Source organism: Vipera berus (assembly GCF_964194415.1).
Source record: "Vipera berus genome assembly, chromosome: 17".
Lineage (NCBI taxonomy): Eukaryota > Metazoa > Chordata > Lepidosauria > Squamata > Viperidae > Vipera > Vipera berus.
The window spans coordinates 3,103,285-3,120,455 of NC_138220.1; the positions used below are offsets into that span (position 1 = coordinate 3,103,285).

General features: G+C 47.9%; 1 protein-coding gene across 2 annotated transcripts in view; it reads right to left on the reverse strand.

Annotated features, from left to right (window-relative positions):
• Nucleotides 1-17,171, reverse strand: part of TTLL10 (tubulin tyrosine ligase like 10) — a 73,956-nt gene that overhangs the window by 20,854 nt on the left and 35,931 nt on the right. The window contains exon 1 of one of the 2 annotated variants that reach the window (XM_081341210.1): nt 15,943-16,560. The exons of the other annotated variant lie outside the window; for it this stretch is intronic. The gene's annotated coding sequence lies outside the window, so the exon portion shown is untranslated. Of the gene's footprint in view, nt 1-15,942; nt 16,561-17,171 lie in introns of those variants that run through there. 2 annotated transcript variants of the gene reach the window in all.

A 17,171-nucleotide genomic window follows, 5' to 3' on the forward strand; every position in this document is an offset into this window, starting at 1 on the left:
GTGTGTGTAGAAAGCAGGACAAGTTTGAATCATGCATTTCTTGGGCCAAAGCAACCCCACCCCAGGGAGAAATGCTGGGAAATGGCTCACAAGCTGCCTTTGTTCCCAGGATAATGGCAGAATTCTCTTTTGACTGACGTGCCGAGCACACGGCAACAAAGATCACAAAACTCAGCCTCTCCTTCTGCACGCGCTCCTGCTCGGAGTGGCGGTTTGTGTGTGTGTGTGTCTGTGAGGGCCCCACAGGCTTTAATTTCAGCCTAAGTTTGCAGCTGGGAAGGTCACACATAGAGATCTCATAGCCCCGGGACGCTGCAGTACGTCATCAACACACACACTGGTCGCCAATGCCCAAATCTTGAGCACACTGGACTGCGGGGGATGCTGCCACGGTCCTAAGTGTGAAAAACGGTCCTAAGTCACTTTTTCCAGGGCCGTTGAGACCCGGTCACTAAATGAAGTCGGGGACTACCTGCATAGGACAGATGCCATCCACAAGGCCACTGCTTCTGACCCGTGAAAGCCTCCTCAGGTGGCCTTCGCCAAGTCAAGTTCTCCTGCTTCTCCTTATTCCCGCTGGCCTCTTTCGGACAACCCTTGTTCCCAGCTCTGTTTGGGGAGCTGGACACTGAACCTGCGATCTCCTGCATGCAAAGAGAGGGGGATTTGCGGGGTTTTTTTGGGTGGGCTTGACCGTTGGCCAACCTCCGCCCCCGCTTAACGTCACCCCGAGGAAACCAGGAACCAACCTCGGCGTGGCTGTTGACCCAGCTAAATTTTGCCTTCCCCGGGCAGGGCTAGGTGGTCACAGCAGCAATGAGGTTTTATCAAGGTTTATTCCCGCTCTGTATGGCCAACCTCACGGCGATAAAAGCAGACTTTGAACCCAACGGAGCCAAACAGGCGCTCGGGCCGCACCCAGGCACCCAACGAAACCACCCCGTCGGTGAACTTTGGGCTTACGCAGGGAGGCCACGTGTTTTTTTTTTCCTCTCTCCACGGGGCGAAGACAACGCCAGTGCAAATCGACGGCATTACCAGACAGTATTAGACAACGATAGATTAAGATCTAAATTTGTCTGGTAAGACAGCGATCGGCCGGCAGACAGGCAGGCAGGCGGGCGGGCGGGTGCTGGTCCCCGTAGGATGACCGTCTGGCTCCGGAAAGAAAGATGGAAAGGACTAGCGGCTTAGGTCCCGGTCATTCCCTTCCTCTCCTCTTCGTTCCCCCCCACCCCCATGGTTTCTAAGCCCCTCCACTCTTCAGTTCGGGGGTTCTCGGAGTTCACCAGGTCCCGTCTGCTTTCAATGCAATTTAGATTTTCACTTTAAAAAAAAAGGAGTTAAAAAAAAAGAATATTTTATTTTAGTGAAACGCCCCTTCTTAAAAAAATAATAAAAATGGCCGGTGCCTGAATCCCAGGGCTTTTGAGTGTGATTGAAATGATTGGCTTTGGGCATGGCTGCTTGTCTGGGTTAGTGAGAAGGATCCGGTCCGAAGAGGCCGTCGCTTTGTGGCAGAATATTAAGAAGACATTCCCAAACTCAATTCCTAACTTTCCCAGAATGGGAATGTTTGTAACCTGCCTAAGAAACCTTGTCTCTGCCCAGTGTTTTGCAGAAAAGGTTCATTTCTACGGCAACACATTCCTACGGCACAACACACACACACACACACACAGAGAGAGTGAGAGAGAGAGAGAGAGAATGTTCAGCACGTTGTGAGTTTTAGCAGCAACTGCAAGAGAATTTTTTTTGTTTAAAAAAAGTGATTTTCCTGTTTTATAGGGCTGCCAACTGACCAGAGCAATCAAGTCCAATCTTGAGTGAAGGGCCATTCCCCCCCCCACCTTCTGCACTCACCCCACCCAATTCACACGACCCCCCCACCTTTGGCCTGGTCACCAGCATTGAAGACAATAGAGATAGCCCTTAGACTTATACACCGCTTCATGGCGCTTTACAGCCCTCTCTAAGCGATTTACAGAGTCAGCCTGTTGTCCGCCCCCCAACAATCTGGGTCCTCGTTTTATTGACCTCGGAAGGCGGGAGGGCTGGGTCAACCTGGTCAGGATCGAACCCCAGGCCGCGGGCAGAGCTAGCCCGCAATGCTGCACTCTAACCACTGCACCACCAGGGCTCAAACTCTGGTGAGGACAAACACACTGAATGCCAAAGACGCTTTACTTTTCCGGGGCGAAATTAGAACAGGGGCCTAGGCTTGGGAACGTCCAAACTCCCAGCGAGGAGCGACGAAGCAAGGAACGCCACGGGCAGGGGAGCTTGTAATAGGAGACCGGAAAAGGAGAGATTGTCAAGAGGAGACACCCCTAAATCCCCCCCCAAAAATGTGCCTGGTTTTTTAAAAATTTAATTCCCATCCATTTTCCAAAGCAAACGTGCTCTGCCCGAAAAGTCAATTTCGCGGGGCTCATTCTGCATTTCCTCAACCGGCGTTTCTGCCCGGTTAATCAGTAACCCCACATCCCCACTCCTTCGCACGGTGCTGATCGAGCTAATAAATCTAGGAAAGGAGGAAGAGGGAAGCCAGTTTGATCGGGGCGGCGAAACCATGAAAGCGTCCAAGCGTTCGCTTTCATATTCCGAACTTGCATCCGTTTTTAGACAGCCTGGCTACAGGACCTCAAGGGTGGGAGGGTGGGTGGGGGAACTGAAGACTCCCCCACCCATAATGGGGAGGGTTTCTCAAACTCCTTTATCTGGATCCGGCCTCCCCGTAAGCCAACGGAAAAGATTGTGATTGCTGTTTTTCTGTGCGTTCCCTCTGAATGGGAGAAAGAGCACACAAATCAATCAATGGAAGAAAAACGAAGCGAAAGCCATCATCCTTAACAGCACCGCTGGCAACTAACGGCGTGTCGATATTGCGGTTCCTCCAAGGGTGATGCGCAAATACTAACGGCGCCACGCAAAGACGTATCGACCGAGATCCAGACTGTAAATCTCGTGGAGGGAACCCCGGGGGGAGTGGGGTTTAAGATCTTCTCCGCCTGCTCTTCCCATGCCTTGTCCCCCCCAGTTCTGGTTGAGTTGGAAAGGTCCAAGTGGAGGATGGATGGCCTGGCCTGGCCTGGCTGACCCCCATCTCTGCTTCTTGACCAGGCTACCCGAGAAGGACCGAGTTGGCCACGGCGCCAAAAGTGAAGCCAATCTGGATGGGCTTCTGAAGGAATGAGAGGCATCAGCCCCAGTTGATGTGTGAAGGCTGGAGAATCCCTTCCCAGAGTTGGGGGACTCTGCGAAAGAGCCACAGGGTGGGAAAACCGAAGCGGGGGAAGAAGACTGATGCAAGAGGTTCTAGTTTCTTGGTTCTAGATCTAGAAAGGGACCTCTTTTGTTAGGTCTGGCCAGGCTTAGCCTGAATCTCAAATGGTGGAAAACTACCCACCCAACCTGTGCTTCTAGGCGATGGAGAGAGAGGGGGAGGGAGGGAGGGAGGGAGGGAGAGGGATAGGGGCCATGTGGCTCCGGAGACAAGGACGGGAGGTACCTCGTCCATGTGCCCCATCCCAAACAGCTGTTTCTGTTCCAGAGGTAGCCTAGGGGACCTTCCTGAGGATTCCTGGGCGGAAAGGTTGAAAAAGAGCCAGGTTCTGGAGAAATGGGAGTTGGGTGTGACCTCAGATGACTCACCGGGCCGCTGAGCTCAAGCTGGCACTGCCTGCCATTCATGCCTTCGCCTCAAAAGTCAAACAAGGGTAGGGCAAAAACCTCCCCTCCCTTTGAGGGAGGACAGGGGGGCAAGCTAGGGGGGGGGAACCCGGGAGCCTGTGATTGTCGTTGTTTCTTGAAAAACAAAACACAACCCAAGAGCCTAGAGAGGGTATCTCCTTCCAAACAAATCCCTTGCAAGGTGGTCTAAGCCAAGAGTAACTTACAGCTCTGATCACCGAGGATGAACTGAGTAACTCTTCTATTATATCACATCCCCGTAATAAATATAAGATGTATAAAGGTAAAGGTGAAGCTTCCCCCGCACATGCGTGCTAGTCGTTTCCGACTCTAGGGGCCGGTGCTCATCTCCGTTTCAAAGCCGAAGAGCCAGCGCTTGTCCGAGGACGTCTCCGTGGTCATGTGGTCATGACTAGATGCCAAAGGCGCACAGAACGCTCTTACCTTCCCACCGGAGCTGTCCCTATTTTTCTACTTGCATTTTTACGTGCTTTCGAACTGCTAGGTTGGCAGAAGCTGGGACGCGTAACAGGCACTCCACTCTGCTACGCGGCACTCGGGATTCGACCCGCCAAACTGCCGGCCTTCCGATCGACAAGCTCAGCGTCCTAACCCACTGAGCCACCGCGTCCCTTACATAAGATGTATCCTTGATATAAATTAAACTGACTATTTGGCCCGGGCTGCCTTTAAACCACAATTCCGATTCTCACTCCCATAATCAGGGTTTAAAGACCCTGGTAGTGCTTTGCTCCCTAAAACATTTTGTCCCTTTTGCTGTGTTCTTCTCCAGTGCATTTTTTTTTTCACTTTGACCTTTACGGTGTTCAGGCATAGTTTTTCATCCAGTCTCCTTTATCTACCTCCCCACCCCTTCCCACTATTCTCAGGAGCCAGATGGAGACTCCCTGCCATCCTAATCAGTAAAAGATGGAGCAAGCATGCAAGTGGAAAGAGCATCAAGGCTCCACTGCCAGACGTCTCACATAAGCGAGCCAAGTTGCATATCCAATCAAAGAAAACGCAAGCCTGAACCCATTTCCCAGCCCTATCCATCACCTCCTCCTGAGGGGCAGTGTAATTTATTTGCCCCAGGGCGGTCTTTCTCAACCTCGGCAAATCGGAAGACCTCTGGACTTCAACTCCCAGAATTCCATGGCTGGCTGAGGAATTCTGGGAGTTGAAGTCCAGACACCTTCAAGCTGCTGAGGTTGAGAAGCCCGGCCCCTCGAGCGACAGTTGGAACATCAGAGGAATTGGACTCTGTGCCTCTCTCGCCAGCACACATCTTACTTTTTTAGCTAGCCTCGATTCGGATTCTTGCACTTCGAAGACGTCCGGAGAGCGTAGTAGTTTGGCTCGCTCTTTAAACATCGTTACCAGACAGTGTTAGAGTACACTGACAAAATCCAGCACTGTCTAGTAAGATGCCCACAGAGGACCATGATCTGGCAGTCGTTGGCACATCGGCAAGTTCACGAGCTGGGGAAAAGTCCGTTGCTTGTAAAACACCAGCGTTGCTTGTAAAACACCAGCCTTCCAACTACCCCTTTACAGCCTTTCAAGGCTGTAAAAAAATCATGATTGCCGGTCTCGGAGGCAGTGAAGAAAGAGCAGGTGAGACTTTCAAAAGGGGGAGGAGAAGAGCAGGATTTTCAAGGAATGAAAATTTTAAATAAAAGGAAATTAAAAGGAAATCTGCAATGCCGCGTTTATTAATGAACTTCCGCACCGGGTTTGGTTCAAGAAGGTGGACTGGGGTCGGGAGAAGTTTCAGGAGAAGCTTTCGGCAAAACTAAGGGTGTGTGCATCGGTGTGTGGGTCCGTGGGGGGTGTCTCTCAGTGTGTGTACAAATATGTATAAAAATAGACGGGCTGATTTTCAGCAGAGCCCTCTTTGCTTAGCACCTGCCAGGTGTGTGCAAGCACCCCTTATAATATTGAAATATCTTGCGGGCACAGCTCAGCTGAAAAAAAAAAAAACACAACACGGATGGAAGCCTGGTTATTACACAGCTGATGCTGACACGTTTCCCAAAAAATTTGGGCTGCTCTGCTTGCAAGAGGCAAGAGTTGGCCGTCTCGGTTGAGAAAGGAAACCCAATTTTTTTTTGGGGGGGGGAAGCTTTACTCAGACGTAAACCCCACCAAGGGGATACTTCATAAGGACCGCATCCTAAATAGGGTGAGAGTTTCAAATTTTGGCTCAAAGTTCATGTTCTCAATCCCATCGCTCATTCTTTAGAGAGAAAAAGGAAAAGAGTATTTTTTTCCCCCCTTCCTGAATCCGCCGTTCCCTTGGCCTGCTCCTCTCTTCCTTCTCCAATGTTGGCCACGATCTGGTCTGTTTTTTCCTCCCCCAAAGTGGGCTCACGTCGAATGGGAGAAGCCATCAACATCTTTACCAGGCAGTATTAGAAACAGATAAAACATCCAACGCTGCCCAGTAAGATGCCGATGGCTTCTCAGGATGGACGTTCCGGCTGAAATGAAGGGAGGCAAGGAAAATAATAATAATAATAATTCCAAAATATCAGCGCTTGCCAGAGGGTGGGAATTTTCCCCTCTTCCTGGTTCGATAAGAGGGAAGACGCCACGCCGAGGTGTAGGGAAGTAGAAATAAATGACAGCAAAAGTGGAAATATTTGGGGTGAATTCCTACTTTTGATCTTAACCCATTTCACTGGTTATTTTAAACCAGACCTGTGTATTCTTCCAGACAGGAGTCAGCTTAATGCTAGTTTAAACCAAAAGAGGTAGCCCAAGATGCAAAGCTGTTAAATCAGGTTTTACAAGCTCCAGTAGCTCCAGAGCTAAGCCAGGCCTTTCAAAAGAACGTGTTCTGGTTTACTGTGATATCTGAACTAGAGGTTGATTACGCCAAAAGCTTGAAAATGGACCAATCAACCCAATTCAGCTCAAATGAAGCACTCGCCAGCTTTTGAGACCAAAAAATAAATAAATAAAAATCTACCGGCTTTTATTTCCATTGCTACCACGCATTGGAGGCCAGGGAAAAACGCCAAGGTAAGAGAGGGCTCCGTCAGTCGGAGCTGGGACAGCAAAACCTACAACTTTGGGGAGGAAAACACACACACACACACACACACACACACACAGACACACAGACACACCTTACATCGGTTTCAAACCTGCTGCAAATCCAAGGGAAACCTACGCTAGACACGAGTCCCCTAAAACTGTGCTTTGCAAGGATATGAATTACACGTTGCTAACTTATTAAGCCAGGTCGATTTTTTAATTTCTCTTGATTTCCCGCCCTCCCCTTCTCCTTCCCGGTGCTGATCTTCACTTCCAGTAGAAGTAAAAAAAATATATTCAACAAAAACCCAACCAAACCAGTGCAACTGGCCTAAAGGTCCAAATAAATGCATCTTTTTTTTTTTAAAGGAGCAGAGACCAAGCCATTACAAAGTTGATTTCTCCCCTTGGCAAGATTTTGGAAAACAAATTGCCATGTCGGGTGGACAAATTACAAGGCAAGGGTTTGAAGTCGTGTTCCAATATTTCTCTCCCTCTTTCTCTGCCTTCGCACGTGTGTGTGTGTGTGTGTGTGTGTGTGTGCGTGTTACATTAATTAAGGTCACAAATACTTCTGCTAGATTAGTCACTGGAAGGGATAAAGCAGTTTTTCTTTTTTTTTTAAGCGATTAGCTCCACTTTTTTCAAAGTTTGCCTGAAGGAGTGTCTATTTGCTTTCCATTTGGTCTTAAAAGGAATTAAGAGGCTTCTGCAGCAAAGGGAAAATTTGTTTAACAAATTACAGGCAGTCCTCAGCTGACGACCACGACTGAGCTCAAAATTTCGGTGGCTGAGTGAGGAATTCGTTAAGGGAGCCTTGTCCCATTTTGCGGCTTCTCTCCCCACATTTGTTCAGCAGAATCGCTGCAGTTCTCAAATGAGTCACATGGTTGTTAAGTGAATCTGGCTTCCCCCACTGACTTTGCATGTCGGAAGGTCGCAGAACAGGACTCCAGGACGCTGCAGCCGTCGTAAAGGCGAGTCAATTACCAAGCATCCGAACTGTAAATCGCGCGACCGTGGGGATGCTGCAGTGGTTGCAAGTGTGGAAAATGGTCCTAAGTGCCTTTTTTCCCCATTGCTGTTGTAAATTCAAATGGTCACTAAATGAGGACTACCTGTATATTGATACTTTGGCTCTTTGTGGACTCGACAGAGGGCAGGAACCCCAAAATACAGACCAAGACTCGAAAGACACAAAAATCTGCCAGGATTATTTTCTCTCTCCATCGACAAGGCTTAGCAGGAATTAAATTTATTCAGCTACGGGAACCAGAAATTTTGGCTGCCTCATCTCTGCCTCTGAATATGAAAAAAAATATGTTGGTAATATCATATTTTAGGCGCCTGCTTCCAAGGCGCAGTGAAATTCTTAAATTCTGCATTTGAGAATCGGCTCTGGGCTACCCATCAAGGATCTGCTCCTTATATTATCATTACTGCTATTGCTGTTAATATTATTATTAGTAGTAGTAGTATATTGTTCCTCCAAAGAAGGAAGACGCCCCATTTTATAGCATTAAAAGTGGGCAGGCAACTGGAACACATCTCAAATCCTCGGTCAGCAGGACTAAGCGGCCATTTTGCCAAAAACAGATGGGCCAATTCCACAGTTAGCGTTCTTCTAAATCCGTGGCTTCCACGCAGGAGAACTTTTAGTGCTGGGGAAGAATCATGATTGTGTGGTCGCTATCGTTCAGAAGTCCCTGGTGGGTTGACCACTAGAGTTCTTAAAGGTGTAAATCCTACTGAGTAATAGAGATTACTTCCTGGAAAAAGGACAAAGAAACGAACTGCCTCCTTTGCAATTGCTCAACAGCCCTCCTATGTCATCAGGGCCTAGTGATATTTTTCCTTTTATTGTTGCTAAACCACGATTGTTCCATTTCTTCCCTCTGAGCCCACCTTCTTACAAAGGAACCTATTCAGTCTTTTGCGCGGCGAAATAAATGTCAGATCAAAACTAGACGGACCGCCAATTCTGGCAGCCCAAGCCTACAATAACAATGCTTCATTTGCATGAAAATACCCAAGTAAATGTTCTATTTTGAATGCCTTTTCCTCTCCAAGCCCTGCCCGTGCGTTTAAAGCACATTCTCTAATTCACATTCACATTCTCTAAGCAAGCATTCAGAGGCACTTTTCAAAATCAAAAAACGGTGGGCGGTTTTTTATAAGGAGCCCAAACCTTGGTTTTGCAAAAATTGGACAGGCGCAAAGCTGGAGCATCGCAATCTTTGTGACTGCTCGGTTTTGCTTCTCCATCCTTTTGATTTGGGGGTGTCGGGGGTGTCCAGAAAACATTTTCCAAATCCTGGAAAGAGATCTAGACAACGCTTGGGCTTTAAGATACAGAAGGAAGAAGGACATTCCTCCTCCGTTGGCGCAAAAGCGTGCATTTGGCTACGAGAGTATTCTTTTTGCTAACACCTAATTGGACCCATCTCTAACTTCTTTCCCCCTGATTATAAGGTAACGATCAAAAAAGAAAAGAAAAGAAATCAAATCCGGGCTGAGAAACCGGGAGGTTTTCATTTAACCCATACAAAATAAGACTGCTGCCTTTTTTTTTATCTCCCACGCCTGAACTGCTCCCGCCAAACCAGCATTTGCGGATTGGAAAAGTAAGAAAAACAGAAATAATGAGGAGTTTGTACCAAGGGCTATTTTCTGGCTTTTTTTAAAAAAATAAATCTCTATTTTAACAGCTTGTTTGCTTTGTTTCCAGTGGTTCCTTCTGAAAGTCCCTGACGGAAAGCAGCAAACGATTTAGACAAGATCCAGAAGACATTGCCAGATACTAAAATCTCTGAATTGGCCTCTTTGTTTCCAAGTTCTGTAGCAGAACGGACCCGGGGATGCCTGCGCCTTTTTCCAAAGGACGGAGTCTGGAGGACAAGGTTACCTGGAAGCTCCACCCCTTTTCTCTAAGCCACACCCCTACCTTTCCAAACTAAGCAGAATCAGAAATGATCTGGAATACCATAAAGAAGAGGAGGGTGTGTGTGTGTGTGTGTAATCTGTTTCTGGAAACTGACTCGATCCCCAAGATGTTGCTTTTCTGGGCTCCAGGTGGGCATGTTTGCAAATTGGCGGAGGCAATTCTCATCAACCTGGTAGCCAAATCGCTGCAGACAGGAGCCCCGAATGGCAAAAGTCAGATGACTATTTCCAAATTAAGGCCTTTTTTTTTCCTTTTCCCCTCCATCAAGAGTCTGCGCTCTGAATGCCAAGAGCTGCAGAAATCTCCCTGCTGGTTTCTTCGTCGTGATTTTGTTGCTTCGGATGGCAAAGGTTAAAGGACCATGTACAAAAGACTTTGCCACTTCAGACTGGGGACCCCCTAAGAGGGCCAATTTTTTTTTCCTGCAGGTGGCAAATGGAAAGACCCAGGAGTCAAAAATCTCAGACTTTGGGTAGCTTGGAAGGACTTTTGCTTTCAGTTCAATGAAAGATTCGCGAATGTTTTTAGGAGCGCTGGCTCTTGAGAAAATCTTTGCTGTTTATCCAAAGATAACGAAACTTCCTAGCTATTTTGATAGTAGAATGGTGACTAATTTTCCATCATGTTTGGCTTTAAACAGCCGATGCCAATCTGACTGGGGAATAGTTATCCCAAGTCAGCCTTCTATTTCCACCAGAGATTAATACCAGAAATTCTGAATAGTTTCCATGTGCAGTATAATCCATCCTTCCTTCCTTCCTTCCTTCCTTCCTTCCTTCCTTCCTTCCTTCCTTCCTTCCTTCCTTCCTTCCCTCTCTCCCGCCACATGCCAACACTCTTAGGAATTTTACAAAAGGTAGAATTTGGGTGCTCCAAATAAGCACTCTTCTGCTATTTATCATTCCCTAGGTGGCAAAAAGTACAATTTGACAAGAAATCAACTAGTTTACCAGACAACAGCACCATTCTATCACTTCTCTCAGATATTTTGATGGGTTTGTTTGAATCACTCTTCAGCGCCCCACACAGCCATTCCCCCCACTTGGGTCCTCTTCCCCAACACATTCAGACCCACAGGCCTGAGTTAAAATAAGATAGCAGCCTTCCAATATCTCACAAAGAAGACGGGGTCAAGCTACTCTCCAAAGCGTCTGAAGGCAGGACAAGAAGCAAAAGAGATGGAAACTCATCAAGGAGAGAAGCAACCTGGAACTAAGGAGAACTTCCTGACAGTCGGAACAATTAACCAGGTGGAAGAGAAGTTGCCATCTGAAGTTGCGGGGGTCCATCACCGGACCTGCCTGGAACGGTCTAGGGCAGGGGTCTCCAAACCTGGCTGCTTTAAGACTTGTGGACTTCCAATTCCCAGAATTCCTCAGCCGGCCAAGTCTCCTGCCTGGGCATGGGGGTTGGACTAGAAGACCTCCAAGGGTCCTTCCAGCTCTGCTTTTCTGTTATTCTATGAACCCGCCCGTCATTCAGCTCTGCAACTATTGCTTCTCTTGCCGCCTGCCGACAGGACCCACCCAGTCTCTCCCGTCCCAAGGCCAAAGGGTGTTAACGTTAAGCCAGCCTTTCCAAGCCACCCCTCTCTCCGTGCCGATCGGCCTGAGGAAGGCCACGTTCCAAAGCCAGTTCTCCAGGCCTTTTCCTGAAGCTCCAGCGGGCTCACCAGCCAAGAGAAACACCCACGCGGTCGCTGCTCAGAAAGGGCGCTGGTGGGAGGGCGGAAAAACCTCTTCAAGCAAAGGGGCAACCTGGCAGAGCCTCTAAGAAACGCATCCCCGCCCCGTCTCAATTTTCCGCTAAAGTACAAATGGGAGATGGGTCACTTTCTTAAAGTTGGCCCTTCTGCAAAGGCAAAAGGGTGGGTGGGTGGGTGGTCTGTGGAAGGAGGAAAAGAAAGAGAAAATTAAAGGAAGAGTTTGGAATCCTGCCCCCCAAGAGAAGCAAGGAAAAAACAACCACAACACAGCACAGCGCTTTTGTTGCAGGTTAAAAAAAAGCCAACCCAACAGGCATGGCATGGCACATTGAACAAGCAAACAAAGACACACACACACACACACACACCCCGTTTGTTTTTTGCCAGTGCTCTGGAAGCACATAGTTTCCAGACATTAGGTACCCACAAAATGCAAATGCACCTGCATTGCTGTCCAGGTGACGTGTTCTTTGTTTGGTTAATCATCACCCCTTTGGGCCAAGGCTTGCGCCTGGGAAGAAGGCAAAAGGGAAGTGGGAGCAGACCATGAAAAAGGACGTGGGAAGCGGTAACTTTCTTCCCTTTGAGGTTTTCCTTCCTTCCTTCCTTCCTTCCTTCCTTCCTTCCTTCCTTCCTTCCTTCCTTCCTCCCTCCCTCCCTCCCTCCCGCCCTTCCTTCCTTCCTTCCTTCCTTCCTTCCTTCCTTCCTTCCTTCCTTCCTTCCTTCCTTCCTTCCTTCCCATTGTTTTGAGCCCCCATTTCTGGAGTAGCAGAGAGACCGCGTTCCCAGTGGTTTTTTTTGTTTTTTTTTACAAAGACATCCATCCATAATCTTCCAAACTGGGAATGCTGTGCTACTGGTTTCTGATCCAGGTTGCTCCAGGCCTCGAAAGGAAAGTGAGTCGAGAGGTTAGGAAAGGTGGCGGTGGTGGTGGTGGTGGGGGGAGAAAAAAACATGCCTGACTTCTAACTCGTTAGTTAACCTGCCCGGCGCTAAGTCTTAATCAACAGCCAAAGAGGCCAAGAAGAACAAATAAGGAGAAAACAAACCTTATCTGGAAGCATCATCAAATAAATAGCTTCTGGAGTAAGTAGAAAGGAAAGGACAGGCTGGCCTTGTTCGCAGGTAATTTTGAGGGGGGAGCTAAAGGCCACTTCCCCCCCCCCCGCTCATGCATGCTTCAGTGATAGCATCTTTGACCATTTAGATTTTTTATTTTTAAGTCTAATTGAGAAAGGAAAGGGGTGGAAATTTCAACGATCCCTTGAAGCCTTCCTGGGAGAGAAAATGCAGATGACCCCCCACCACCACCACCCGCCCCCCCTTAAAAAAGCCATTAAAATCTGGTGCTTTCCTATATCCCCCAAATTCTTCCCCAAATTACTTATTAACCACTTTTGCTACCGTGTCCAGTGAACGGCTGCGAATTTAGCCCTACCAATTTCCCATTTTCGTTGTGATATTTTTTTTCCCCCCTTCCAAACTCACGAGCAAGGCCCTTCGCAAAACAAGAACATACGGAGCCACCAAAAGTTCTTTTGCAAACCTAATTTTGGCTTCCCCCCCTCAAAGCAAGGCTCCCTCCTTCTCTTTTTAATTATGATTTCATTTCGAAGTTTCTTTGAATGGCCACCGCTGGGTTGATATACTTGCTGGCAAACGTTGTTTTTTTTTTCCTTCCAAGCACGGGAGTTATTTATTTGATATTTTTTTTAAACAAAGCAAGTCTCGGCTTTGGAGTCTTAAAACGTGCAATTTTCCTCTGCACCTGCTTGGCACGAAACCCGGTTTCGTGTCAGAGGACCTACAACACAAAACCTCATAAACAAGAGGGTGATCGCCCTGCAGAAGTTGTTGCTTTTTTTTAGAGCTTCCCGAAGTTGTCTATTGGGTTGGGAGAAGTGAAGCTGGAGGGCGAATCTAACCCAGAATAAAATAAGATTTTTCCTGCTGAATATAGAAAACGTGGGGTGAAATCCATCTAACAACCGATCCTGCAGGGATTGACTTACATGCTTAATCTTACTTCCCTTTTTCAGGGTAGGTTGCTCAAACTTTTTCAACGTAAAAGACCAGCAGAGACAGGACAGGGAAAAAACAACAACCACCCAAGGATACTTATAATCCAGTGAATATATGGAAGAATTTCCTCCTTTCTGGTGGCTTGGGGAGGGTTAGGGTTCAATGAAGACCTTGCAGAAATCAAGAGGTTCAGAGTCAATATTAATTTGATTCCAAACGCAGTGAACGTTTGGAAGGAAGAATTGATAAGCGTAAGCACCAAACTACTAGATAAAAATTATTAAGGAAAGGCATCAGTATGGAAACGTGCTTGGCACGCATTCAAATCTTCGCTGGTTCACAAACATTACAATCCACCATTCAATCGGTTGCACAAAGCCTGGATCACCCAGTAAAATGATAAATAGGGTGCATAAAACCTGCAAAGGGGGGGGGGGGTTATATAACCCAGGTATATCTTTTGTTTCGATCAAACACTGTTCACTTCGGTGGCCTGGCTGAAATGACTGGCTAAGGAGCGTTAAACATCAAGAAACTTGCAAATCTTAGTTTGCCCCCCCCAATCTTCCCTCTCTTAAATTGCTAACTTTTATTTTCCTACTTTAATTCCTCTTTTAACAACAGCCAATATTTCTAAAACCTCTTTGGAAAGACGGCAGCCCGTGTATGAGTTGCCATTCTGTTTGTTAAGTAAACAGGGCAGATCTGAAGCATCTGTTTAGTTATGAATTTACTTGTTACTTTTTTAAGTAAGTTTTTTAAAAATAATAATAATAATAATAAATAAATCTGGAATGCAGATTCATATCCAGGATGCTGTTGAAAACGTTTGAAACTCAAGAGGGCCATTAAAATTAACTGAGATTTTTTTTAAAAAAAAAAAGTAGAGGAGAAATTTGGCTCTCAATGTGATTTGAGGCAATTCAAACTGGCCTCTGTAATTCTCCAGCTAAGGGCACATCTGAACGGCTGCAAAATGCAAGCCAGCCCACCCCTCTTTTCCTTCCTAACACAAACTTTGCTACCTCCAAACTCTGTGCCAGCGGCTTGCAGCTTCTGTTGGCGGAGTCAGCGGTGACAAGAGGACAGAAATCTTATTAACGGGTTTTTCAACGATTCGGAAAGCATCTTTTTCCTTTTTAATTATTTGCCGGCCCGCTTCAGGGCTGCCAAACCCATCCGAACTGCATCTTTCCATTTAAAAAACAAAACAAAAAAAACACACAACACAAAAAAACCCCCACAACCCCACGAAATGAAGCGCAGCCTCCCACCCACGCAGCCAAACAGGCGAACCAAAATGGCTTTTTCAAAAGGTAAGGCCAGCCAGGAACTGTTCACGGAACTGCGTTTTATGGACAGGTGGAGGCCAAGCAGAGGACACTGCGACGACGTCTCTAAAGTCAGCCCACTGCTTCCGGCTTAGTCCCTCGCCCAACCCAACCGTCCTTGACCCACGGCCAGAATTCAGGTGCCTCCAGAAATCGGCCATGTTTGTTGGCCACGTTCCTCCTTAGCGGGGGTGGGTGTGGGTGGTGGACCTCAAAAATCCCACCTGATGGTGGGGAGAAGGTCTGGGGAGGCTTCAAAGGTCTCCTTCTCGGGGGCCAACCAAAGAAGGCAAGCAGAGGCAGGTTGAGTTGGGCAGAGAAAGACACCTCTTGGCCAAGCGAGAGAACAGGAAAGACGGGCCTCCATTACGTTCCCTCCAACCGGGAGTTGCAAAAGGTTCAAGAGAGAAAGAAGGAAGGAAGGAAGGAAGGAAAAAAAAAGAGAGACCAGTTCAAAATGGCCCCTCCAGGCTGCCACAAGCCCTGGAAATTGTTCACTCCTGTCTTCGGTTCCTCCCCAAATCTCTTACTTTCTCCATCGTCGAGAGATTCTGATTTACAGTTCAGAGGGTTCCCCCAGATCGCCCCAATATGGATCAAAAGGATCGTCCCGGTGAATTGCTCCCTTCCCCTGACCCCCCCCCCTCCCCCGGATAATCAGGGATCCGGCCAACAAGAGTTTCTTTGCAAAAGACCGAACCAGCCAAGAATGGAAAGCCACAATCCGACCAAGATAAAAGGCGTTTTGAGTCCAACCACAGTTACAAACCCTGGCCTCTTGCTTCCTTGCCACCTCCTTGTCCCCCACGGAAGGTTTCCGCCAACTTGGCTGCCCCCCGCTTGCCGCGATGCGCAAGCCTGCTTTCTTTGTCACGATCCGAGAGGCTTACCTTTTCGCCCATTGGCTGCCTCAGATTAGATTACCTGTTTCTATGCCTCTACCTGCCCCGACTGGTTTGGCTAGTCGTAAGGTGAATGTTTGAATTCATGAAATTTCAGCCCACCCCTCACCCACCCTGCCTCCCATCTCTAAGTAGACAAAACCTGATCCGTTTGTGCAGAACTTCCTCCCACTTAACTGGGGAAAAGAAAAGAGCCAAAAAGAAAGAGAGAAGAAGAAGAAGAAGAAGAAGAAGAAGAAGAAGAAGAAGAAGAAGAAGAAGAAGAAGAAGAAGAAGAAGAAGAAGAAGAAGAAAGACACACACCTAGATGAGACACATATGTACCAGCCAACCGCAACACCATTGAAACTCCCGTTTTAGGCTGATCCGACATACGACGCCAGTCTTCTTGCAGGAAAGACGCTAACAAAGGCAGCATCGCCACCGAAATGATTTGGGTGTCCGGCAACAGGAAACATTCTTTTTTTCCCACCCGAGCATGGGAAACCAATAAAATGCACGAGCCAAGCGAGTCGAGGCAGGCCTCTGGCGAGCTGCTTCGGCTTTGAAGCTTTCCACTTCGCAACGCTGCCGATGCGGGACGTTCGTGGGCGAAAGGCGTAGGGAGGACATGGCAGCGGCGGCGGCGGCGGCATGGCAGCACGGCCGGGCCTTCACCAAGCCCGCAAGATGGTGGAAGCTCAGTGGAAGTTGAAGCGACAGACCAGGGAAAGGAAATCGAATCCTTAAAAAAAATAAATTGTTTTTTAAAAAATAAATAAATAAGCGAAGAGAGGGCACGGCGTGGAGGTGGGGTGCCTGCCAGAACCTGGCTTGTTTAAGCTGGAATAGGAGAAAGACGGAGAAAGTCTAAGAGCTCCACTTACATGTAGCTCCTGGACCCCTCCCAGGGCAGGTGGATTTTCCCCGGCCGACCAATCTCTTTGCCTCTAGCCATAAACAGGTGTGTCCTGCCATCTTGGGATAGGATTGTGATGGGGGAAGGGTCTGATATGATCTAACGGCGGACCCTACGGTGGCTTTGAAACCTGCCTATCACAAAGGGGACTGTGTTCCAGCCCTGGGAGGGAAAAGGGGAAGGGGGGGGGGGAAAGGATATTTCACCTGGATAGAAATGGGTGAATTGTGTGCCCGCCAGATATCAAACCCCGTGTGAGTCACAAGCGCAATTCCTTTTTATTTGCTTTTCCCCCATTTTTTTTTCTAAAAAAAGAAGGTTAAGTGGTTTTTCCAAAGGGGGAGCTTGCAACCTGGACGCAATTTTGGGGCAAAACAATTCTTTTTTTTTTTTTAGGGGTGGGGTGGTGGGGTGGGGAAATCAAATTCTCATCCCAGCCAGCTACATCCTTGCCGCAAGCTGGAAGCTGGGTATAAAAAAAACGGGGCCATCCATTCAGTTGCGCCCACTTCTTCCTTAAGGCGGTCTCTCTTGCGGGTTGTTGTGGCCGATCCCTGTTTGGAAGAAGGCGGCCCTTTTTAAGGGCAAAGAACCCAGGTTTCGCAAAGCAAGCCATCGGCTTGGCGCTCCGTTG